The sequence below is a fragment of the Coregonus clupeaformis genome, chromosome 7 (genome assembly GCF_020615455.1).
Source record: "Coregonus clupeaformis isolate EN_2021a chromosome 7, ASM2061545v1, whole genome shotgun sequence".
Lineage (NCBI taxonomy): Eukaryota > Metazoa > Chordata > Actinopteri > Salmoniformes > Salmonidae > Coregonus > Coregonus clupeaformis.
The window spans coordinates 70,237,330-70,262,575 of record NC_059198.1 but is presented as its reverse complement, the minus strand read 5'-3'; the positions used below and the strand labels follow the sequence as shown (position 1 = coordinate 70,262,575).

The window sequence follows — 25,246 nt, the reverse complement described above, 5'->3', positions numbered from 1 at the left end:
GAGGGAATTTCAACTACTTGGAGGAAAAAAAGGAGAGACTCGCAAACTGTGTGTGTGTGTGTGTGTGTGTGTGTGTGTGTGTGTGTGGAAAGAAGGATGGAGAGAACAGGCATGGGGCATAAGCAGAAGGAACATCAAACACTTCCATCTCTTCCTCTACACTATTCCCACTATCCTCCCATATTGTCACAGATTCTGCCGAGGCTGCCCCTCCTCCTTGCTCGGGCAGGTTTCGGCGTTCGTCGTCACCGGAGTACTAGCTGCTGCCGATCTATGTTCTATGTTTCTATGTTCTACCTGTTGTGTCAGATTGTTTCACACCTGTTGCCCATCTTGTGATTACTCCGCCCCTATTTAACCCTGTGGCTCCCATTGTGTTCTGTGCGTGTTTGTTGCTTGTACTCGTATGTCATTGGTGAGCGGATTTATTTCCTCCCTGCGTGGAGGCTTCCTGTGTCTTTACGAGCTTTAGTAAAGTTACGTTTTTTCCTTGAGTTCTGTGTCCTGCGCCTGACTTCAGTCTACCGCATACACCGACATCGTGACAGAAACACGCACTACAATGGAGTCAGCAGGAACGACTGGATCTACCGAGACGATGGAGGAACGAGTCCAACGTCAAGGGACGATCCTCCAGAATCTCGGTGAGACGATGGAACGAGTTTTCCAGATGATGGAGCGATTGGCGAGAGGTGGTATCCCTTCACCATGTCCCACCACACCACCACCTGCTACACTGGCTACCACTTCGCCACCTGGGTCCAGTGGGATTCGGCTCTCGCTCCCGAGGGCATATGACGGTACACCTGCCGGGTGCCAGGGATTTCTCCTCCAGGTAGAGCTCTACCTGGCCACCATTCACCCGGCGCCCTTGGGATACGAGAGCGTGTCCGCCCTCATCTCCTGTCTATCGGGGAAGGCGCTTGAGTGGGCTAACGCCGAGTGGACTAATATAGACTCGAGAACTGTCCGCTACGCGGATTTCACCCGCCGCTTCCGGGCGGTATTCGATCATCCACCTGAGGGGAGAGCGGCGGGAGAACGTCTGGTCCACCTAAGACAGGAGATGAGGAGCGCGCAGGAGTTTGCGCTGGAGTTCAAGACTGTAGCAGCCAGCGCGGGATGGAATGAGCGGGCCCTTATCGACCACTATTGTTGCAGCTTAAGGGAGGACGTCCGTCGGGAACTGGCCTGCAGGGACACCAATCTCAACCTGGACCAACTGGTGGACATGTCCATCCGGTTGGATAACCTGTTGGCAGCCCGCGGACGTTCTGATGGGGGCCTGTCCATTTCATCTCCCAGCACCTCCGAGCCTACACCTATGGAGCTAGGAGGTGCTGCAGGTAGGGAGACTGGGAGAGAGACTGTCCCCTGCACCAAGTGTGGCCGCAGAGGACACACTGCTGGTCGGTGCAGGGGAGGTTTCTCAGGAGGTCGAGGCAGCAGGCAGAGCACTGGTCGACCGTCTCAGGTGAGTAGGCACCCGACTCACCCAGAGTTCCCTGTTGCTAATATGTGTATCGACATTATGTTTCCAGAATTTTCTCCTCATTCCCAGCATAAGGCGCTAGTAGATTCAGGCGCGGCTGGGAATTTTATTGATCGCCAGTATGCACGTAGCCTAGGGATTCCCACAGTGTCTGTTGATAAACCTTTCCCTGTTCACGCCTTAGATAGTCGCCCGTTAGGGTCAGGCATAATCAGGGAGGTCACCGCTCCTCTGCTGATGATGACGCAGGGGGGTCATGAGGAGAGGATTAGCCTCTATCTATCCTCTATTGATTCTCCTGCGCATCCTGTGGTGTTGGGACTTCCCTGGTTAGCCATTCATGACCCCACTATTTCATGGCAACAGAGGGCTCTCAAGGGATGGTCCAGTCAGTGTTCAGGGAGGTGTTTAGGAGTTTTCTTGGGGGCAACTTCGGTGGAAAGTCCAAACCAGGTTTCCACCATGCACATTCAATCCGAGTATGCCGATTTGGCTATCGTCTTCAGCAAAAAGAGGGCGACTAAATTACCACCCCATCGTCCGGGGGATTGTGCGATAAATCTCCAGGTAGGAGCTGCACTTCCCCGGAGTCACGTGTATCCTTTGTCTCAGGAGGAGAAGGCGGCTATGGAGACATATGTCACCGAATCTCTGAGGCAGGGATACATTCGGCCATCCACTTCACCCGTTTCCTCAAGTTTCTTTTTTGTGAAGAAGAAAGATGGTGGGTTACGCCCGTGCATTGATTACCGTGGCCTAAATCAGATTACCATCAAGTACAGCTATCCATTACCTCTAATAGCTAGTATGACGGAATCATTGCACGGGGCACGCTTTTTCACAAAATTGGATCTCAGGAGCGCATACAACCTAGTGTGTATCCGTGAGGGAGATGAGTGGAAGACGGCATTTAGCACCACCTCTGGACATTTTGAGTATCTGGTCATGCCATACGGGTTAATGAATGCTCCTTCAGTTTTCCAATCATTTGTGGATGAGATTTTCAGGGACCTGCACGGACAAGGGGTAGTGGTGTATATTGATGACATCCTTATATACTCCGCTACACGTGCCGAGCATGTGTCCCTGGTGCGTAAGGTGCTTGGAAGACTGTTGGAGCATGACCTGTATGCTAAGGCAGAGAAATGCCTGTTCTTCCAGGAGTCCATCTCTTTCTTGGGGTACCATATGTCCGCATCAGGGGTGAGGATGGAGAATGACCGCATTTCGGCCGTGCGTAATTGGGCGACTCCAACCACGGTAAAGGAGGTGCAGCGATTTTTGGGTTTTGCTAATTACTACCGGAGATTTATCCGGGGCTTTGGTCAGGTAGCAGCTCCCATTACCTCGTTACTGAAGGGGGGGGCGGTGCGTCTGCAGTGGTCAGCGGAGGCGGACAGGGCTTTTAATCGTTTGAAGGACCTGTTTACCTCGGCTCCAGTGCTGGCTCATCCGGACCCCTCTTTAGCCTTCACGGTTGAGGTGGATGCGTCCGAGGCTGGAATCGGCGCTGTACTGTCTCAGCGCTCGGGTATGCCACCTAAACTCCGCCCCTGTGCCTTCTTTTCGAAGAAGCTCAGCCCGGCGGAGCGCAACTATGATGTGGGGGACCGGGAGCTGTTGGCTGTGGTCGAAGCTCTGAAAGCGTGGAGACATTGGCTTGAGGTGGCTAAACACCCTTTTCTCATTTTGACTGATCACCGCAATCTGGAGTACATCCGGGCAGCGAGGAGGTTAAACCCTCGCCAGGCAAGGTGGTCCATGTATCTCACCCGTTTTGTTTTCACCCTTTCTTACAGGCCAGATTCCCAGAACGCTAAGGCAGATGCTCTGTCCCGACTGTATGACTCAGAGGGGAGTTCCGTGGAGCCCACTCCCATACTTCCGGCGTCGTGTCTGGTGGCACCGGTGGTGTGGGAGGTTGACGCGGAGATCGAGCGGGCGTTGCGCAACGAACCCACTCCTCCCCAGTGTCCAGAGGGTCGTGTGTACGTACCGCTTGATGTCCGCGATCAGTTGATCTATTGGGCTCACACGTCACCCTCCTCTGGTCATCCTGGTATCGGTCGGACAGTGCACTGTCTTAGTGAGAAGTACTGGTGGCCCACCTTAGCTAAGGACGTGAGAGTTTATGTTTCCTCCTGCTCGGTGTGCGCCCAGTGTAAGGCTCCTAGACACCTGCCCAGAGGGAAATTGCAACCTCTACCCGTTCCACAACGACCATGGTCCCACCTATCGGTGGACTTCGTGACGGATCTTCCCCCCTCACAAGGGAACACCACGATCCTGGTTGTTGTGGATCGGTTTTCTAAGTCCTGCCGCCTCATTCCGCTGCCCGGCCTCCCTACGGCCCTACAAACAGCTGAGGCCCTATTTACACACGTCTTCCGGCACTACGGGGTGCCTGAGGATATAGTGTCTGATCGGGGTTCCCAGTTCACCTCTAGGGTTTGGAGGGCGTTCATGGAACGTCTGGGAGTCTTGGTCAGTCTGACCTCAGGATTTCACCCCGAGAGTAACGGGCAGGTGGAGAGAGTTAACCAGGAGGTGGGTAGGTTTCTGAGGTCGTATTGCCAGGACCAGCGGGGGGAGTGGTCGGTTTACCTCCCCTGGGCAGAGATAGCCCAGAACTCCATCCGCCACTCCTCCACTAACCTTTCTCCGTTCCAATGTGTATTAGGTTATCAGCCGGTTCTGGCACCTTGGCATCAGAGCCAGATCGAGGACGAGTGGAGACCTGGAACGCTGCCCATGTACGTCTGCAGCGGGCCATCAGGCGGCAAAAGGCGAGCGCCGACCGCCACCGCAGTGAGGCCCCGGTGTATGCACCGGGGGACCGGGTCTGGCTCTCGACCCGAAACCTGCCCCTTCGCCTGCCCTGCCGGAAACTGGGTCGTCGGTTTGTGGGGCCATTCAAAGTCCTGAGGAGATTGAACGAGGTATGTTATAGGTTACAACTTCCTACTAATTATCGTATTAACCCCTCGTTCCATGTGTCTCTCCTCAGGCCGGTGATAGCTGGTCCACTCCAGGAGGCGGAGATACGGGAGGTTCCTCCGCCCCCGCTGGACATCGAGGGGGCACTGGCGTACTCGGTTCGGTCCATATTGGATTCGAGGCGTCGGGTGGGGGGCCTGCAGTATCTCGTGGAGTGGGAGGGGTACGGTCCGGAGGAAAGGTGCTGGGTTCCTAGGAGGGATATCCTCGATCCATCCATGTTGAGGGATTACCACCGCAATCATCCCACTCGCCCCGCGCCGCGTCCTCCTGGCCGTCCCCGAGGCCGGTGTCGATGCACGGCTGGAGCCGCGCGTCGGGGGGGGGGTATTGTCACGGATTCTGCCGAGGCTGCCCCTCCTCCTTGCTCGGACAGGTTTCGGCGTTTGTCGTCACCGGAGTACTAGCTGCTGCCGATCTATGTTCTATGTTTCTATGTTCTACCTGTTGTGTCAGATTGTTTCACACCTGTTGCCCATCTTGTGATTACTCCGCCCCTATTTAACCCTGTGGCTCACATTGTGTTCTGTGCGTGTTTGTTGCTTGTACTCGTATGTCATTGGTGAGCGGATTTATTTCCTCCCTGCGTGGAGGCTTCCTGTTTCTTTACGAGCTTTAGTAAAGTTACGTTTTTTCCTTGAGTTCTGTGTCCTGCGCCTGACTTCAGTCTACCGCATACACCGACATCGTGACACATATTCCTCCAAATCCCAAGCAAATACAGTGAGGTAAAAAAGTATTTGATTCCCTGCTGATTTTGTACGTTTGCCCACTGACAAAGAAATGATCAGCCTATGATTTTAATGGTAGGTTTATTTGAACAGTGAGAGACAGAATAACAACAAAAAAATCCAGAAAAATGCATGTAAAAAATGTTATAAATTGATTTGCATTTTAATGAGGGAAATAAATATTTGACCCCCTCTCAATCAGAAAGATTTCTGGCTCCCAGGTGTATTTTATCCAGTGTGATGTCACGAGAGGCTGTGTCCTGGAGGGACGTTACATCCCCCTGAGGTGGCTGCAAACCCAGACAGCTATGGCTCCATCTGCTGGTATGGTCGGGAACTCCACCCCTCTATGGCCAATCTTCCCACGCAGCTGAAACAAATGAGGAGCTGATGAGCTGAAGGTTTGGGAAGGGAAGAGACACAGTCTCCAACCTGGGCTCTCTGGAGGACAAGAGTGCTGCACGTCCACTTCCATGAGGAATCTAAGGATTTGGAGATACTTACCTTTGGGAAATACTCACCTTTGGATATATGCACCTGTGGAAATACGTGAGAGACATTTGGAAGGACTTTTTGCTGGGTTGGCCACTAGCTGCAACGTGGACTACAGTAAGGCTGGGGAAAAGTTATCTGAGCGAGTGAGAATTATGATTTTGGATGTGGAAGAGACATCCCTGAACTGTTAACCCTTAAAGAGCCACAAGAGAACAGAATTTTGTTATATTTTCGTTAATTTCCCAAGACCTATAATAAAATCCTTGTTTTGTTTGAACCTTGTCTCCTTGCACTACTTGAGCAATCCCGCTGAAAGCTGTGTAGCCTCTCGTGACGTCACAGATGGTGGAGAATACGGGCACGCTCAAGCGTTAATAGTGCATGTCAGAGGAGGATACCGAAGGTTTGATCACCCAGTTTTCCAAGTTGGCCGTAGGCTCCCCGCCGACTGAAATGGAGGACATATTGAAAGCCCTTGTTGCTGGCCAGCAAGCCCAGATGCAAGCAAACGTGGCTCTCTTGGAGGAGCAAAAGAAAGCCAACCTTCTGAAGGCAGAGGAATTGCAGTTGCAGAGACAGAGGGTGGTCCAAAATACCCGCCCAATAAAGGCAAGTGACTTTATATCTAAGATGGGAGCTACCGATGACATTGAGGCATACCTGCATGCATTTGAGGCCACGGCCACTAGGGAAGCCTGGCCCAAGCAACAGTGGGTTGGTCTGTTAGCCCCCTTTTCTAACCGGGGAATCGCTGAATGCTGTCCGGGACCTGGGCCCTGACCAGGTTACTGACTATGATGCCCTGAAGGCTGAGATCCTCAGCAGATATGGACTCACAAAGTTTGGTATGGCCCAGCGCTTTCACAGCTGGACCTTCCAACCAGACCAACCTCCTCGGGCGCAGATGCATGAACTTGTCCGAATCGCAAGGAAATGGCTGGATCCGCAGAGGAATACAGCAGCGGCGGTGGTGGAGGCCGTTGTGGTGGATCGTTACCTACGCGCCCTGCCTTATGAGGCAAAACGGTTCATCAGTCAACAGGCCTTGACCACGGCTGATCTGACCGTGGAAGCTGTGGAAAAGTACCAGGCCACAGCGGAGATGCTGAATGCTTCCCGAAAAGACCCCAGGAGTGCGGCCCCACCACAAATGGGAAGAACCCGTCCAAAGGACCCCCAAGGTCTCGAACCCAGCCACGTCAGGACTTATCCCGGCTCCAGGGGGAGCCAGAAACCAGGCGGGTCCAAGAAGAGTACACCAGGAGGGGGACACTCGACAGTGTTACCGGTGTGGGGAGATGGGACATATCTCCTGGCAGTGTGGGAAACCAGCCGATGAACCTATGCCCACTGCGGAGTCCTCCAGCTCAGCACCCACACACCGTTTTGCCTCGCTCTTGGGAGTCGTAGATGGCGGCCCAGATCGACCCCCCACCTGCCCGGTAACTGTGAATCACCATGATGTGGAGGCCTTACTGGATTCTGGTAGCCGGGCCACCCTGGTGCGTAAGGATTTGGTGGGCCCAACGTGTCTGACCCCGGGAAAGTCCTCCCAGTTTCCTGTGTCCATGGGGACACCAGAGAATACCCCATTACTGAACTTACAATGACCAGCACACGGGGAACCATACACACGACGGCGGGGGTGGTTGATTCCCTCCCCGTCCCTGTCCTAATTGGACGAGACTGCCCAGCCTTTTACCCACTCTGGAGAGAGTCTCAGGAGAGGATAACCCGAGTACCTCGGAAACGGAGAGGCAAGACTCATCCTGGGAAGGCTCCGGTGCAATCCTCCGAGTTACTCACTCCCGCCCGGGCTCTGATAGGGATGGCAGGTGCCCAGACCGACACAGAGACGGAGCTACAGAATCTGGACAAAGAACTGTCTGGTCTGAAGGGGACCGCTGAGAGGTATCGTTTGTTAAAGCAACAGTTAGACATGAAGACAGAAGAGTTAGATATCCTCCAGGCTAAACTCCAACAGAGCTCCTTCCCTAAGCAACAGGAGGAGCTGGAGAGGCTGCGCAGGACCATCGAGGAGTGTGAGGAGACCCTGCGCAGTAGTAAGGAGGTCCAGAAGAAGGCAGAGGAGAAGTACAAGGTGTTGGAGAACAAGATGAAGAATGCGGAGGCAGAGAGAGAGAAGGAACTGAAAGCTGCTCAACAGAAGCTAAACTCTGCTAAAACCAAGGCTGATGCGTTCAGTAAGAAACTCAAGGAGAGACAACAGGAGGCTGAGTCCCTGGTCCTAGAGGTGGAGGAGTTGAAGAGAGAGCAGGCTGGCAAGCACCACGGCAATGCGGACGCCCTCTCCCGGCGTGATGCCTTCTTCGCTGCCTTTACCCCGACGAGGACGTCGGTCCCGAGGAGGGGGGATGTGTGATGTCACGAGAGGCTGTGTCCTGGAGGGACGTTACATCCCCCTGAGGTGGCTGCAAACCCAGACAGCTATGGCTCCATCTGCTGGTATGGTCGGGAACTCCACCCCTCTATGGCCAATCTTCCCACGCAGCTGAAACAAATGAGGAGCTGATGAGCTGAAGGTTTGGGAAGGGAAGAGACACAGTCTCCAACCTGGGCTCTCTGGAGGACAAGAGTGCTGCACGTCCACTTCCATGAGGAATCTAAGGATTTGGAGATACTTACCTTTGGGAAATACTCACCTTTGGATATATGCACCTGTGGAAATACGTGAGAGACATTTGGAAGGACTTTTTGCTGGGTTGGCCACTAGCTGCAACGTGGACTACAGTAAGGCTGGGGAAAAGTTATCTGAGCGAGTGAGAATTATGATTTTGGATGTGGAAGAGACATCCCTGAACTGTTAACCCTTAAAGAGCCACAAGAGAACAGAATTTTGTTATATTTTCGTTAATTTCCCAAGACCTATAATAAAATCCTTGTTTTGTTTGAACCTTGTCTCCTTGCACTACTTGAGCAATCCCGCTGAAAGCTGTGTAGCCTCTCGTGACGTCACACCAGGTAATGAGCTGAGATTAGGAGCACACTCTTAAAGGGAGTGCTCCTAATCTCAGCTTGTTACCTGTATAAAAGACACCTGTCCACAGACGCAATCAATCAATCAGATTCCAAACTCTCCACCATGGCGAAGACCAAAGAGCTCTCCAAGGATGTCAGGGAAAAGATTGTAGACCTACACAAGGCTGGAATGGGCTATAAGACCATCGCCAAGCAGCTTGGTGAGAAGGTGACAACAGTTGGTACGATTATTCGCAAATGGAAGAAACACAAAAGAACTGTCAATCTCCCTCAGCCTGGGGCTCCATGCAAGATCTCACCTCGTGGAGTTGCAATGATCATGAGAATGGTGAGGAATCAGCCCAGAACTACACAGGAGGATCTTGTCAATGATCTCAAGGCAGCTGGGACCATAGTCACCAAGAAAACAATTGGTAACACACTACGCCGTGAAGGACTGAAATCCTGCAGCGCCTGCAAGGTCCCCCTGCTCAAGAAAGCACATATACAGGGCCGTCTGACTTTTGCCAATGAACATCTGAATGATTCAGAGGAGAACTGGGTGAAAGTGTTGTGGTCAGATGAGACCAAAATCGAGCTCTTTGGCATCAACTCAACTCGCCGTGTTTGGAGGAGGAGGAATGCTGCCTATGACCCCAAGAACACCATCCCCACCGTCAAACATGGAGGTGGAAACATTATGCTTTGGGGGTGTTTTTCTGCTAAGGGGACAGGACAACTTCACCGCATCAAAGGGACGATGGACGGGGCCTTGTACCGTCAAATCTTGGGTGAGAACCTCCTTCCCTCAGCCAGGGCATTGAAAATGGGTCGTGGATGGGTATTCCAGCATGACAATGACCCAAAACACACGGCCAAGGCAACAAAGGAGTGGCTCAAGAAGAAGCACATTAAGGTCCTGGAGTGGCCTAGCCAGTCTCCAGACCTTAATCTCATAGAAAATCTGTTAGAGTTGCCAAACGTCAGGCTCGAAACCTTAATGACTTGGAGAAGATCTGCAAAGAGGAGTGGGACAAAATCCCTCCTGTAGTAACTTGACAAGGAATCCCCACACACATTTCAATATTACTTTCCTTTACTTTCAAACCAATAAATAAAAGGTGTACAGCCATGTACAAACGGTACAAAAACACCAGAACGATACAGCCCACTCAACTTGTGGTAGAATCACATTGTACAGATCTGACTCTTGGTGATGACATCATCAAAGGGGAAAGGTCACGGTCAATGCCAATAATAACCATGCACACATGAATAGCAATCATACTATACTGCAGATAAGTTACAACACATATTCAATGTAATTATTTATATAGTGTCCACACTATAACACTTCTCCCCCCTCAATTTAAATCCCCCCTGTAAGGAAAACATAAGGTTAACAAGTAAACCACATCAGTGTTTTCTTTACTTCACAACACTGTAGAACTTCTGCTGGTGTTACTATAAATGTAAACAAAACAAAAAAATGACAGTCCTTATTTATTTTCAACTAGGTCTGCTGCTCCAAACAAACACTAACACCACAAGTCTCTCAGTCTCAACTACAGAGTTAGTCTTTCAGGAGGCTTGTGACTACGCTGTGATCTGCGCAGTACTCCTGGTATGCCACGAGACACAGGTAAGGCGTGTCCCAGTGGAGCTGGAGCGGGTTGGGTATTTGTGAGAGAATGTCCATCACCCTCTGCTGGAACCACTGAATGCCCCTGTTCCTCAGATACTGTTTCCTGTGGGGTTTCAACTTGTATACTACCACCCACAGCTGTTCCGTCTGAAAACATGGTCTTGTCTTTGTCATAGCGCAGGCGGAGGTGGTCCTGGTGTCTGCGCATGACTCGACCATCAGTCAGTTTGACCACAAAGGAGACGGGACCACTCTGACTCAGAATGATACCTGGCAACCAGAGTTGGCTGCTTGTGAAGTTGCGGATGTAGACAGTGTCATAGGGTTTTAACTGTCTCTCCCCCGCGTGGTGGTCATGTCTCTCTTTTTGTTTCTCCTGCTTCCGTTCCACTCGTGCTTTGATGTCCGGACGCAGTAGATCCAGGTGAGCTTTTGGCTTTCTGCCCATTAACATCTCCGCTGGAGCCTGTCCTGTTGTTGTTTGTGGCGTGATGCGGTACTGGAACAAGAACCGAGAGAGCTTAGTTATGATGGTTCCCACAGTCATCCTTTTGAGCCCCTCTTCCAGTGTCTGCACAGCCCGCTCCGCTAAGCCGTTTGAGGCCGGGTGAAACGGAGCGCTGCGAACATGGCGAATCCCGTTTCTCCGCATGAATTCTTGGAACAAGTCACAGGTAAACGTTGTTGCGTTGTCGGACACAAGAGAGTCAGGCAGACCATGGGTTACAAACACCTGCCGAAGCTTTTCGATGGTTGTGGTCGCTGTGATGTTGCTCATGATGTGAGCCTCCAGCCACTTGGAGTGCACGTCCACCATGACAAGGAACATGAGACCCATGAAAGGGCCTGCAAAGTCTATGTGCAGCCTGGACCATGGGCGGTCAGGCCACTCCCACAGATGTAGTGGCGCGGGCGGCGCCATCTTCTGGTTACTCTGACACTCAGAACATGATTTAACTTTGTTTTCTAGATCCTGATCCATGTTAGGCCACCAGATGTAAGATCTGGCTAAACTTTTCATCCGGGAGGCACCCGGGTGAGCCTCATGGACCTCATCCATGACTTGTGCACGGCCAGGAGGTGGAACAACCACTCTGGACCCCCAGAGTATGCAGCCATCCTGCACACTCAGCTCAGTTTTGTGCTTTGCATAAGGTCTTAGTCCATCATTCTCTATGACAGGAGGCCAACCCTGCATAAGGAATCTTTTCACTTGGGACAGGATAGGATCCCGGTCTGTCCACTGTTTGATCTGTTTGGCATTCACAGGTGAGTTTGACAATCTCTCCATTAGGAAAATTGTATCGGGAGGCACCACAGTTGTGGCGGGCATCTCTGGTAGCAGGAGACGGCTGAGCGCGTCTGCGTTTGCATTGTCCTTCCCCGCTCTATACACTATAGTGTACTGGTAAGCTGACAGTGTGAGGGCCCAGCGCTGTATCCTTGCTGAAGCCATGGGAGGAATGCATCTTGATTCACTGAAAAGGCTCATCAGTGGTTTGTGGTCAGTGCATATGGTGAAATGATGACCGTAGAGGTACTGATGGAATCATTTCACAGCAAAGACTATGGCCAGACCTTCCTTGTCTAACTGTGAATAACCCTTCTCAGCACTCGTCAGCGTACGTGATGCGAATCCAATGGGTTTCTCTGACCCATCCTCCATCTGATGAGAGAGTACTGCCCCCGACGCCATAGGGCGAGGCGTCACATGACAGGATGATCTCTTTGTCTTGGTCAAAATGAACCAGAAGTTGTGCTGATTGTAGTAGTGCTTTCACTTCCTTGAAAGCTTTCTCTTGTGCTGGCTCCCACTTCCATTTACAGTCTTTGTGGAGCAGCTGATAAAGTGGAGCCAACACTGTTGACAGCTCAGGGAGGAACTTACCATAGTAGTTCACCATGCCCAGGAACGACCTGAGCTCGGACACATTCTTGGGGTTTGGAGCATCCTTGATTGCCCTGACTTTGTCCTCCACAGGACACAGACCCTGCGCTGGGATCTTGTGACCTAGGTATGTGTCACGATCGTCTAACATAGAGGACCAATGCGCAGCGTTGAAGGTGAACATATTTTATTACTATAAATGATCACACGATGAAAAACACAAACGAAAACGTGACGTCTACGGTTTCACACAAACCGAAATGAACAAGAAACCACAAACACAACGTGAAAGACAGATAGTTAAATATGGCTCCCAATCAGAGACAACGAGCCAACAGCTGACACTCGTTACCTCTGATTGGGAGTCACTCAAACAAAGAAATACAATAACCTAGAACCCACCACAAAACATAGAAACTAACACCCTGGCTCAACATACGAGAGTCCCCCGAGCCAGGGCGTGACAGTACCCCCCCCTAAAGGCGCGGACTCCGACCGCGCCAACGAAACTACAACAGGGGAGGGACCGGGTGGGCACTCCGCCTAGGCGGCGGATCCGGCTCCAGTGGAACAGGCACGTGCCGTGCCGGACCGGCGACGCACACCACTGGCTTGGTGTGGGGAACAGGCACGGGCCGTGCTGCACTGACGACGCACACCACTGGCTTGGTGTGGGGAGCAGGAGCGGGCCGGACAGGGCTGACGAACCGCCCCACAGACTTGGTGCTGGGAGCAGGAATGGGCCGGACCGGGCTGGCGACGCGCACCACAGACCTGGTGCGGAGAGCAGGAACGGGCAGAGCCGGGCTGACGAGACGCACCACAGACTTGACGCGGGGAGCAGGAATGGGCCGGACCGGGCTGGCGACGCGCACCACAGACCTGGTGCGGAGAGCAGGAATAGACCGGACCGTACTGGGGACACACACCACTGGCTCCACACCGGGATCTGGAACGGGCCGGACCGGACTGGCAACACACGCCAGTACCTCTCGCCGTGCCTCCACACCTTCCATCCCCTCTTCTACCAGTGGCCCCCGTAACCCGGCGGCCTTCTCCGGCAACCCACTGGACCGCTCTATCGCGGCCTCCTGCTGGTCCGCCGTCGTGAGCCCCCCCCTAAAAAATTTCGGGGCGTCTCTCCTACCCGTGGACCACGTCTCCATGTCCCTCGCCAGCTTCTCGCCCTTCTGCCATAATGTCAAGCCCTTGTCTTCCTCCCTCGGCTTGACCCAGTCCAGGAGGCGAAGGAGATCTGTGAGGGATCTCCCTGGCGACGGCTCCTGGACAAGCTGCTTGGTCCCATCTTGGTGGTTTCTTCTGTCACGATCGTCTAACATAGAGGACCAATGCGCAGCGTTGAAGGTGAACATATTTTATTACTATAAATGATCACACGATGAAAAACACAAACGAAAACGTGACGTCTACGGTTTCACACAAACCGAAATGAACAAGAAACCACAAACACAACGTGAAAGACAGATAGTTAAAATATGGCTCCCAATCAGAGACAACGAGCCAACAGCTGACACTCGTTACCTCTGATTGGGAGTCACTCAAACAAAGAAATACAATAACCTAGAACCCACCACAAAACATAGAAACTAACACCCTGGCTCAACATACGAGAGTCCCCCGAGCCAGGGCGTGACAGTATGTCACACTCTGTGCTTGGAATGTGCACTTGCTACGCTTCAGGCGCAGCCCTGCCTCAGAGAATCTCTTTAACACCTGGTCCAGATGGTGGAGGTGCTCCTCCTCCGTCTCCCCTGTAACCAGGATGTCATCCAGGTACACTGCTACATGAGGGATCCCCTGCAGCAGATTGTCCATTGTCCTCTGGAAAATGGCTGGGCTGGACGCCACTCCGAAAACCAAGCGGTTGTACCTGAACAAGCCTTTGTGCGTGTTGACTGTTACATACTCTTTTGAGTACTCGTCCAGGAGAAGCTGTTGGTAGGCGTGACTCATGTCAAGCTTTGAGAACGTCTTGCCTCCTGCCAGTGTCGCGAACAGGTCCTCCACCCGCGGCAGCGGGTAAGCGTCTAGCTTAGAGGCCCTGTTGATGGTGAGTTCGTAGTCCCCACATATACGCACCGTGCCGTCACTTTTCAGAACGGGAACGATTGGAGCTGCCCAGCGGGAGAACTGAATGGGAGTAATGATGATTGATTCCTGCAGCCGCTCCAACTCATCTTCCACTTTCTTTTTCATGGCGTAAGGCACTGTCCTGGGCTTGAAAAAGCGAGGCTCGGCCTGAGGATCCACGAACAGCTTAACTGCAGTGCCCTGCAGTGTGCCCAGTTCATCTTTGAAAATCTCTGGGTGCTTTTGAATGACATCCTCAGTGTTTTATCTCACCCCAGTTCAGTTGTATTTTGTTTAGCCAGTCACGCCCTAGTAAACTAGGCCCATTCCCTTTCACCACCAGGAGCCGTGCTCTCGCTTCCTGGCTGTTGTATGCAATGTCCACCTCTAGAGCCCCCAGCAATGGTATGGTCTCCCCGGTGTACGTACGTAGTCTTATCCCTGCCGGTGTGAGGGCAGAAGCCTGTTTTGAGCCCCACATTTGTTTGTAGGTCTCCTCACTGATGACAGAGGCAGAGGCCCCCGTGTCAACCTCCATCCTCATCTGCTTTCCATCTACCTCCACTGTAGCATAGATAGGCTCTGCACACGGCTCACTCACATTAAACATGTTGTAGGAACAATGCTCTTCCTCCTCCTCTGTGCTCTCTAGGTGGTGCGCTGCTGACTGAGGCTTTGGTGCTGTGAACTTGCCCAGCCCAGTCCGCCCACCCTCTGGCCTGCTCCTAGGACCCCTACATTTTTTAGCTAAATAATAAATAAATAATACGGCATTTTTTAGCTAAATGTCCCTTTTTGTTGCAATTGTGACAGACAGTATCCATGAACTTACAGTTGTTAGCATAATGTGTTCCTCCACATCTGAAACATTCCACTGCTTTTCCCCTTTTTCCTGCCACCTCTTTTGTCACCTGATGCACTGCACAACTTCCACTGTTGGCCTTTTGAATATTTTTCACATTACTAGCGGCCCATTCCTTTGAGATAGTTCCAATGCTCTCTTGAAAGTCACTGTGGCTTCCCCCAGCAACCGGCGCTGTATGCTGTCCTCATTAATGCCACAGACTAATCTGTCACGGAGCATGTCCTCTAACATAGCCCCAAACTCACAATGTTCAGAGAGTTCACGTAATTCAGCAACAAAGTTAGCAACAGACTGACCTGTTTTCCCGAAAATGGCAGTTAAACTTGAACCTCTGGACAATCACTGAAGGCTTTGGATTGTGGTGAGTCTGAACGAGAGCAACTAGATCCCAAAAGGAATTTCTCCCGGTCTCCGTGGTGTGGCCAAATTCCTCATTAACTTGTAGGTTTTAGCCCCACACACACTCAAGAGAATAGAGCGCTGTTTAGCCTCATCTGTGATTCCATTTGCCCAGAAAAAGTGTTCCAACCTTTCCACATATTCCGTCCAGTCCTCGTTCTCTTCCACAAACTCAGTGATAGTCCCAAACATTGCCATTATAACGCCAACTTGTCCTTGATCCTCGTTAGCGATTTTCACCTGCTGCTGATTGTCCCTGTCGGCGTTTCCGTCCAGCGGCACCTGCTCTCTTTCGCTCATTAAGCTAGCTAGCTAACTGACTACCTCCACTGTTTCTTAGCTAGCTATCACATCGCCCTGTACAAGTTGATAAAGTTTTATGTGTGTAGTAACTTGACAAGGAATGCCCACACGCATTTCAATATTACTTTCCTTTACTTTCAACCCAATAAATAAAAGGTGTACAGGCATGTACAAATAGTACCAAAACAGCAGAACGATACAGCCCACTCAACCTGTGGTAGAATCACATTGTACAGATCTGACTCTTGGTGATGACATCATCAAAGGGGAAAGGTCACGGTCAATGCCAATAATAACCATGCACACATGAATAGCAATCAACTATACTGCAGGTAAGTTACAACACATATTCAATGTAATTATTTATATAGGGTCCACACTATAACACCTCCTGAGATGTGTGCAAACCTGGTGGCCAACTACAAGAAACGTCTTACCTCTGTGATTGCCAACAAGGGTTTTGCCACCAAGTACTAAGTCATGTTTTGCAGAGGGGTCAAATACTTATTTCCCTCATTAAAATGCAAATCAATTTATAATATTTTTGACATGCGTTTTTCTGGATTTTCTTGTTGTTATTCTGTCTCTCACTGTTCAAATAAACCTACCATTAAAATTATAGACTGATCATGTCTTTGTCAGTGGGCAAACATACAAAATCAGCAGGGGATCAAATACTTTTTACCTCACTGTAGCTGTCTTCTCACAAGGTTATGCTGAGGTTATTGATCTAACATTGCTCCAGCTTTACCTCATTACAACAGTATTTACTAGACGCTAGTTAAGAGGCTTTGTGGCTTTAGGCATCAGGCTCACAGAGGGTTGAGCTACTTTTGAGACACACTGCTACGTTATCAGCACCACTTCAGATGTCCTTGACAGAGTTGCACAAGTTTCTCCTGACAGAAGACTCACCAATTACACCAGATGTGTCTTTTGAAGGAGGAACATTTCTGTTAAATATATTTAAGCCAGATGTTGACTACGGTAGGAGCACAAGAACAGCTACTCTTTTTACTGAATCCACTAATTGGCTATTTAATTGGCTCTGCAGAGAGACGGGGATACTCCACAATCACTTCAACTGTGTTGAAAATATTAACAGGCTGGCTTTCTGATGTCACACAGTGGGGGAGATGGAGGAAAGGAAACAGGAGGGCAGGAGAGGGAGAATTAGATATGGTGGAGATATGGTGTAAGCGTATCCCCACATAAATGTGGGGAAATGGAAAGAAAAAGGGAACGGAAGAGAGAGAGAGAGAAAGAGAGGGGGGGAGAAAGAGAGAGAGAGAGACAGGATACAAGACAGACACTTGTTGTTGGGTGTGTTGAGTCAAGTGTTCTGGCTTTCACTAATGAGTGCACAGGGCTTTGGAGGAGAGGAGATGGTGGCGAGGACAGGGGTAGGAGCTGAGGTGGAGTAGGGTGGGGGATAAAAGAAGAATCAGTGACAACATCAAAATCAGTCGCAACATCAACACCATTAACAGCCAGTATGGCGTGTGGCAGCGCTGGGCTGACATACGGAGCAGTTGCATGGGGAAGTCTGTCAGTCTGTCTGGGTGTGTGAGAGAGAGGAGAGCAGCCAGGGATGGATGGGGGACTCTGGGGAGATGGTGCGTGTGTGACTGGGTTTCAAGGGTGTTATGTGGTGGACGGAAGACTAGGCAGCACAGACGGGGGCGGAGAGGCTGTATTTTCGTCTGTTACAGTGCTGGTGGCTGTGTGTCTGTCTGCCTGGGAGGCTCAGGCTAGCAATCTGGGTGGGTGCTGCTGGGTCTCTTACTGCAGCAGGAGGCTTCTCTCAACTACAGACCGCACTGCTTTTAACCAGCCTGTGTTTTTTGTCACCTCCATTGCCAGCATTGTGTGTAATAGTACAAAATGTTCTGAACCATGCCAGTTTGAATCATGACTAGAATATTCAATATTGTAAACGATATGCAGACAGGTGTTAAGATGAAATTATATCATGAAATATGGATCCATACATAGTAAACGAAAATCCTGGACACTCAAATTAGTATACGTTACGTTGTGTTAATTTGTGGAGGTCCATCATCCATGTTTCGAATTACAATTTGAATTATGTGTTACGTATTACAATTCATATGATATGTTATGAATTGCAATTCGTACAATATGTTACAAATTTGCAATACATTTATGAAATTCCAATTTGTTGTGGCTAACGTTAGCTAGGTGGCTAGGTGGCTAATGCTAACTAGGTGTCTAACGTTAGCTAGGCTAGGGGCTAGGGTTAGGGGTTAAGGTTAGGGTTAAGGATAAAGTTAGGGTTAAAGTTAGGGTTAAGGTTAGGGTTAGGAGTTACATTAAAGGGTTAAGGTTAGGGTTAGGGGAAGGGTTAACTAACATGCTAAGTAGTTGCAAAGTAGCTGAAAAGTAGCAAGTAGTTGCAAAGTTGCTAATTAGCTAAATTGCTAAAGTTGTCCGTATTGAGATTCGAACACGCTATATGATAAATAGAGAGAGAGAGTGAGAGCGAGAGAGAGAGAGAGAGAGAGAGAGAGAGAGAGAGAGAGAGAGAGAGAGAGAGAGAGAGAGAGAGAGAGAGAGAGAGAGAGAGAGAGAGATGGCTGTGCATCTTTGACGGAAAACATACTAGTTCTCAAGCAGCAAGAGAGATTGAGAGAGATAGAGAGAGAGAGAGAGAGAGAGAGGGAGAGAGAGAGAAGTAAATGAACACTAGCAGCCAGCGCAACCATCTCTGAGAAACATGTTGTTTAGCCATGGCAGCAGCTTGACGGGGCTGGGGACGAGGAGTGAGAGACAGGAGACAAGACAGACACTTGTTGTTGGGTGTGTTGAGTCTAGTGTTCTCGCTTTTACTGGGAGATAAAATAAGCATCAGTGAAAACATCAAAATCAATCGCAACATCAACAGCCAGTATGGCAACGCTGGACTGACATATGGAGCAGTCCACCCATCCCGACCAACCACCCTCCTTTCGTTTTTGCCTTAAGTAACCTTCTGTCTTATATAACCATACCAAACTAATTTGAGTGTCCCGGATTTTCGTTTACTATGTTACATCTATTCTATGAGACCAGGCTGGTCCTTTGATTCCTCCACAAGCAACAGTTCATCTTCTACTCCTCAGCACCACCTGATGGCTACAGAGCATCAGTGCACCTGTTAGTAATTACATTTGAGTAATTAGCAGACACTCTTATCCAGAATGACTTACAGGAGCAATTAGGGTTAAGTGCCTTGCTCAAGGGCACAACAACATATTTTTAACCTAAACTAGCAACCTTTCGGTTACTGGCCCAACACTCTTAACCGCTAGGCTACCTGCCGAATGGAAGGGCATCTTGCACACGCAACCCCACAGGGAAACATGCCACTCTGGTGTCTGTCTGCCTTTACCTCCTCCTGGAAAACACAGAAAAGCACTCTCCCTCCCATTCAGCACTGTCCTTAGGCTGGGCCTGGCCCCATCAGGGTGTCTGGCTACACTGTCTACAGTATCACCTCACACTTACTGGGCTCCAACACACAGATACATCATATAACCAACATAACATATACTGTATCATACAAATACATTCCCTGTGCTCTGATACTCAGATACATACCCAACATACAAAAATAGATTTTCCCTGGCTGTGGCCCGATACATCCTACAACACCAACCGCTGTCCCCTGTAAACAGGTACAGAACACATCATCCGGGCCCATGCATAGGGGATCTGGGAGGGGATTTAGCCCTGTAAGCCAGGCAGATATTGAATGAACAAGGAGCACTAAAACCCAGTCGGTACTGTATGTCTGCCTTCTGCTTTCTCATAACCTTGGAAAACCAGGCAATCGTTTGCACTCTTAAAAGTGTCCCAAATTAGTACCCTATGGGCCCTAGTCAAAAGTGGTGCACTAAATTGGGAATAGGGTGCAGTTTGGGACACAGTCATAACCCCTGCAACCAGACATACACAGAGAGACAGGTAAAGTGGATTTCCCAGCAGCTTTGAATGAAGTAAGCGGTTTTACAGTGTCTGACTGCACATGTAGAGAGTGGAGGGAAGAGACGCAACACAGACAAGACAACCCATGGTGGGATTCTACGTAGTCAACGACGACGCCCTCCCCAGTGGAGGTGTGACTGTTCTTCGACAGACAGCAACATAAAGAGGATTAGCCTAGCAAACGCTCAGCTGCCCCATCAAACAGACAAATCCACGCAGCAGCGCTTTTGTACGCACATTCATAATTACTGCTCAGACTGATAATTACCTGAGTTTAGAGGGGAGCCAGGGTTTTTTTAAGTCGGTTTGGTTTTCCTGAGTTTATTAGAGTGTGACAGTAAAGATGTGTTCAAGAAAAACACAGGAGCATGCCTCATCTGAAAGGAATGCCTGCAAAACCAAACAAGCCATGTCTTCCGTTTACTGTTTACTGTTACCGTGACATTCACAAGGTTAGCATCGGATCTACGGTATCACTTTGTTTGTCTTGACATTATCTTTGGACCTACAGACCTTTTGTTCAACAGTGTATCAGTGTTTTGTTACTTGTCATGTTTTGTGTTTTTTGTGGACCCCAGGAAGAGTAGCTGATGCTTCTGCAAAAGCTAATGGGGATCCTAATATACAAACAAACAAACAAACAGACCTAGTCACTGGTTCAGGTTGAATGTGTCCATATCAGAGCTGCTATCATCTAGCATCCATAATCCCCCTTTCCTGTGTTTTAGACAAGAGGAGGAGAGAGAGAAAAAAGAGAGAGAGATGAGAAAGAGAGTGAGAGAGAGCGAAAGAGAGCGAGAGAGATGAGTGTGAGGGACTGATGGAGTGAGGGGGGTTGTTGCTCTTAAACTACTATCTCCCCTGCCTCTTGGCTCTGTGAGACTCCACTTGAGATAACAGTGGATCAGGGTTATAATAAGCTGATTAGTGGAGATCTGGTGTCAGGAGGACTCAGAGGGTGTCATGGTGCTGAAACAACCAGGAATCCCTGAGATCCTTGTAAGAGATTCTAGTGTCTGCTGTCTGCGGCAAGGAAGGGGTTAACATGATGGGAGAGGAGAAGGAAAATTAAAGCTGTCACACTGCTTGTCCCTGGTGTGTGTGTGTGTGTGTGTGTGCACGCGTGTGTGTGTGTGACTGCGCCTACATGTGCATGTGCACGTGTAGATGTGTGCAATGTGCACACGTGTGTGTGCGTGCGTGTGTGTGTGTTGGCAGAGTGCTATAACAGGTATGATCCAGTCATCATTCTTCAGGTCAGAGGACATGCTTGGCATTTGCTTTGTTTGTCTTTTTACATAATTGCACATCAGTGTCAACGGTGGAACAAATTAGAGGACATGGAGAGAGAGTGCGCTCAGTGTAAATAATTACTGTGGAACGCACCCTGGAACGACAGCAGAGGAGTGAGGGAGAGATGAAGAGTGAGGGAAGGAATGACAGAGGAGGGAGATATGCAGCAACAACTGAAATGAGAAATGTACCAGGAACAGAGATGGACAACTGGGGTGTGGGTGATAAGACAAAACTAGGGTCAAAACTAGGGAGACAAACAGACAAACAGACACAGACAGACAGACAGACAGACAGATGAGCAGCGACAGAGAGAGGGACACCGACCCCTGTCATCCACTGACAGTCCCAAAATAGAGTGGAGCGCGTGGCGTGCCCTTGTCATCTCAACACCATGATGGTGACAGCCCGGTTAGTGAACCACACAGAGGCTAGCACTCAAGGCTAATACACACAGAGCACTGGACAAATGAGAGCATGTTCAGTACTTACAGAGCCCTGCGAAGAGAGACCGAGGTCCAACAGTCCCACACAGTCACACCAGGAGGACATCAGAAGGAGAATCAACCATCCCATCACCCTACCCAATCACCCAGCACCATCTGTGCGTGTGTGTGTGCATGTGGCACATGCGTTTTTCGGACTGTGTGTGTGTGTAGTTCTGTATCTACACAGGAAGATGATGACTATGTGTGAACGTATGAAGGGGGCAGAATCAGACACCCAGGGGACGAGTATCCAATCCCGTCGCTCAGCCACGAGCACAGAGGAGAAGGCTCTATCTCTCTTTCTCTTTCTCTCTCCTTCCTCTTCTTTTCCCGCTATCCCTCCCTCTCCCTCTCCCTCTCCCTCCCTCCCTCCCTCCCTCCCTCCCTCCCTCCCTCCCTCCCTCCCTCACTCCCTCCATCTCCCTCTCCCTCTCTCTCTCTCTATTCTTTGCATGGCTGAGTGGCGATAATGGCCAGTGTCTGTCACGCAAAGACTGACCCAGATTTACCCAGAGAGAGAGAGAGAGAGAGAGAGAGAGACATAGCGAGAGAGAGAGAGGATCTCTCCACCCGAGGGGAGTTAGGTTCCTCTCAGGTCAGAACCCCACAACCAACACTCTTCAGGGGGGTGAGAAAAGGACTGTGTCTTCCATGGCTCTTTCTCACTTCCTCACTACCTCTCTATGGAGAAGGAAGGCGTGTGGAGCTATTCAGCCCAGCCCTGTACATAATATATAATAATATATGCCATTTAGCACACGCTTTTATCCAAAGGGATTTACAGTCATGCGTGAATACATTTTACGTATGGGTGGTCCAGGAAATCAAACACAATACCCTGGCGTTACAAGCACCATGCTCTCCCAACTAAGCTACAAACAACCACAGTCCAACTCATTAGGGCCAATATCCACTGTAGTCTGCTTACATATTTATGGTGCACTACAGAGAGGGAACAGCTTCAGGGAGAGAGACAGCTACAGGCTTCCTGAGGGATGCCTGGCAGGGCACTGGGCCTTGTAGTTTCTCTCCAATACATACATAATGCTAATGGCTATGCTAATCACACATTCCCCCAGTGGCCCCGCCCTGCCGGCACCGAGCTACGTAGTCACGGTTACCGTGGAGGACAGTGAGGGTGGGGGGTTGGGGGGAGCAGGGTGAGAGAGTTGTAGAGAGGTCTGTGTTCGCCTGAGGAGAGGGGGCATGTGTCAGTCGGTTTGGAAGGAAGAATGGATGGATGGATAGGGCTACAGAGAGGGAGGGAGAGAGAGATAGAAACAGAAGGAGGAAAATGAGCGAAAATGAAGGATAAGATAATAAACCTTACGAGTCTATTGACGCACCCGTGCATCAATCAAATAAAAAAATTAATCTGTCAGTTTTAGCTAGAGATATCAGTTTTTTTGCCTGGGCTACGTCTCAATCCACCGCATCCGCCTATGTCGGCCTTCCACATCTGCGGTGAAAGGTGGCCGAGCTACAGCTGTGTTTGTCAGACCATGAGACATCCCAAAAATCTGCCTTCTCATGAAAACGTCTGTAGCGTCCGAATGGTTTGGCCTACTCTTATGACCACTCCATGGAAAGGGAAGACACTCACGAACATGATGGTGTTCTCTGTTTTGCTCTACGACCCCCACAGGTGTCACGGGACTCGTCTGAAGGTAACCCATACAAACGAATGGAAGAATGGAGTTAGTTTTGTGCCCCGAAAAATATGGGGTTAAATATGTGTAGAAATATATATATTTTTTTTTGTGAGCGTTCTTATATCCCCTAAATATAGGACAGACACTTCTAAACCGTATTTATTTTTTTACTGTCTATTTTGTCATTTATGAATGTGTTATTCAATGCGTTTCTATGGGCTTCAGTAGTAAAAGCCAAATTCAATATTTTATCAAATAATTGTTACATTTTGGGGGGGGATACCTAAAGGGGTCCTACAATTCACAATCAAATAGCTCACTGATCCATGGTATGACCATCTTAACCCTCCCGTTGTCCTAGGGTCAAAATGACCCGCCACTGTGTTGAACCAACTTTATTTAAAACAATTATTTTAAAGAAAGTATCACTGCCTCCTTCTCACAAATGATCCAAAAAATATAAAAATTTAATAAAGTTGGTTCAACACAGTGGCGGGTCATTTTGACCCTAGGACAACGGGAGGGTTAAAACAATTCCATATGTTAGCTTAGTACCCCCCTCCACCCAACGGCTTAGACTTTTAGAGGTTAAGAGAGGGAGCTGGTTGAGAGCAGTGGTCCTGACATCCTGCCATCTTATGACAGCCACTTAGCAGGGATTAGGAGTTTAGTCACCATGGTGAAGGGACTGACTGGGGAGGGATATGGATGGAGCACACATACTGGGAGGAGAGATGGAGCAAGGGATGAGGAAAACCCTACTCTTCCCTACCTTACCCTAATCTACCTTACTTTACCCTACCTTACACTACCCTTCCCTATACGACCCTCAGTCCAGCAATGACATGTGTGTAGAAGCTGTGGGCTGCCATCTCTCACTTCTAAGGTGTTAGGCAAGGTCTTATAGGCCTACCTCTGTCTCTTTACTTCTCTCTCTCTCCCTCTCTCTCTCTCTCTCTCTCTCTCTCTATCTCTCTCAATCTCTCTTGCTGCTTGAGAACTAGTATGTTTTCCGTCAAAGATGCACAGCCATCTCTCTCTCTCTCTCTCTCTCTCTCGCTCTCTCTCTCTCTCTCTCTATCGCTCTCTCTCTCTCTCTCTCAATCTCTCAAACTCTCAATCTCTCTTGCTGCTTGAGAACGAGTATGTTTTCCGTCAAAGATGCACAGCCATCTCTCTCTCTCTTTCTCTCTCTGTCCTTCAGTCGTCCTTGCGTGCCCGGTGTGTCTGCCTCCCTCTGCAGCCTGCTTCACCGAGTCAGTGGGAGGTAGCTATGGGAGCTCTCTGTGTGGGAGAGGACCTCAGCATCGCTCTCCCTCTATCTGTCCCTTATCTCAATCACGCACACTCCTGCCATCCCTCCCGCTGTCTCCCAATCTCTCTCCCTCTGCATGTGTCGTATATATCACTCTTTTCATTTGTTTCTGCTCTCTTTGTTTTTGGAACAAAGGATGCGTAATCTCCTCATCTTTCAATCTGTCACTCAGGCGCAGAGTGACAGAGGGGTATACGTGCAGCTTTCGAAAAAAGAGAGACAAAAAGGAGAGCTAGTTTGATTCTTGAGTCTTCCTGGTAATTCTTCCAAGACAGCCTTTGAAAAAAAGTATTCTGGCTGCACTGGATAGAAATAGGCCTTGGTAAAGTTTGACGCTGTTATGATGCTTTGTCATGGTAATGACAGTCACGTCGCCGTAGAAACGCAGTAGAAACACTGTAATCTATCAGGAGCACTCCTGTAACCTGACTAACACTTAGGCAAATCTGTTTAAACTGCAGCAGGCACATGTAGACTTGCAGAGAGAAAAAACCCAGCTCATTGTGAGGAGTTTGGTGATGCGCTCATCTCTTCCTGTCCCTGTCACTGCTTTAACGTGTGGAGGAAAATGGTGTGATTGAGATTGCTGCAGTGCCAGAGCTAATTAACAGGATGTGATTGCGGAG

General features: G+C 49.8%; 1 pseudogene; it reads right to left on the bottom strand.

Annotated features, from left to right (window-relative positions):
- Positions 1-10,259: 10,259 nt before the first annotated feature.
- On the bottom strand, positions 10,260-14,928 carry LOC121570215 (annotated as a pseudogene).
- Positions 14,929-25,246: the final 10,318 nt, after the last annotated feature.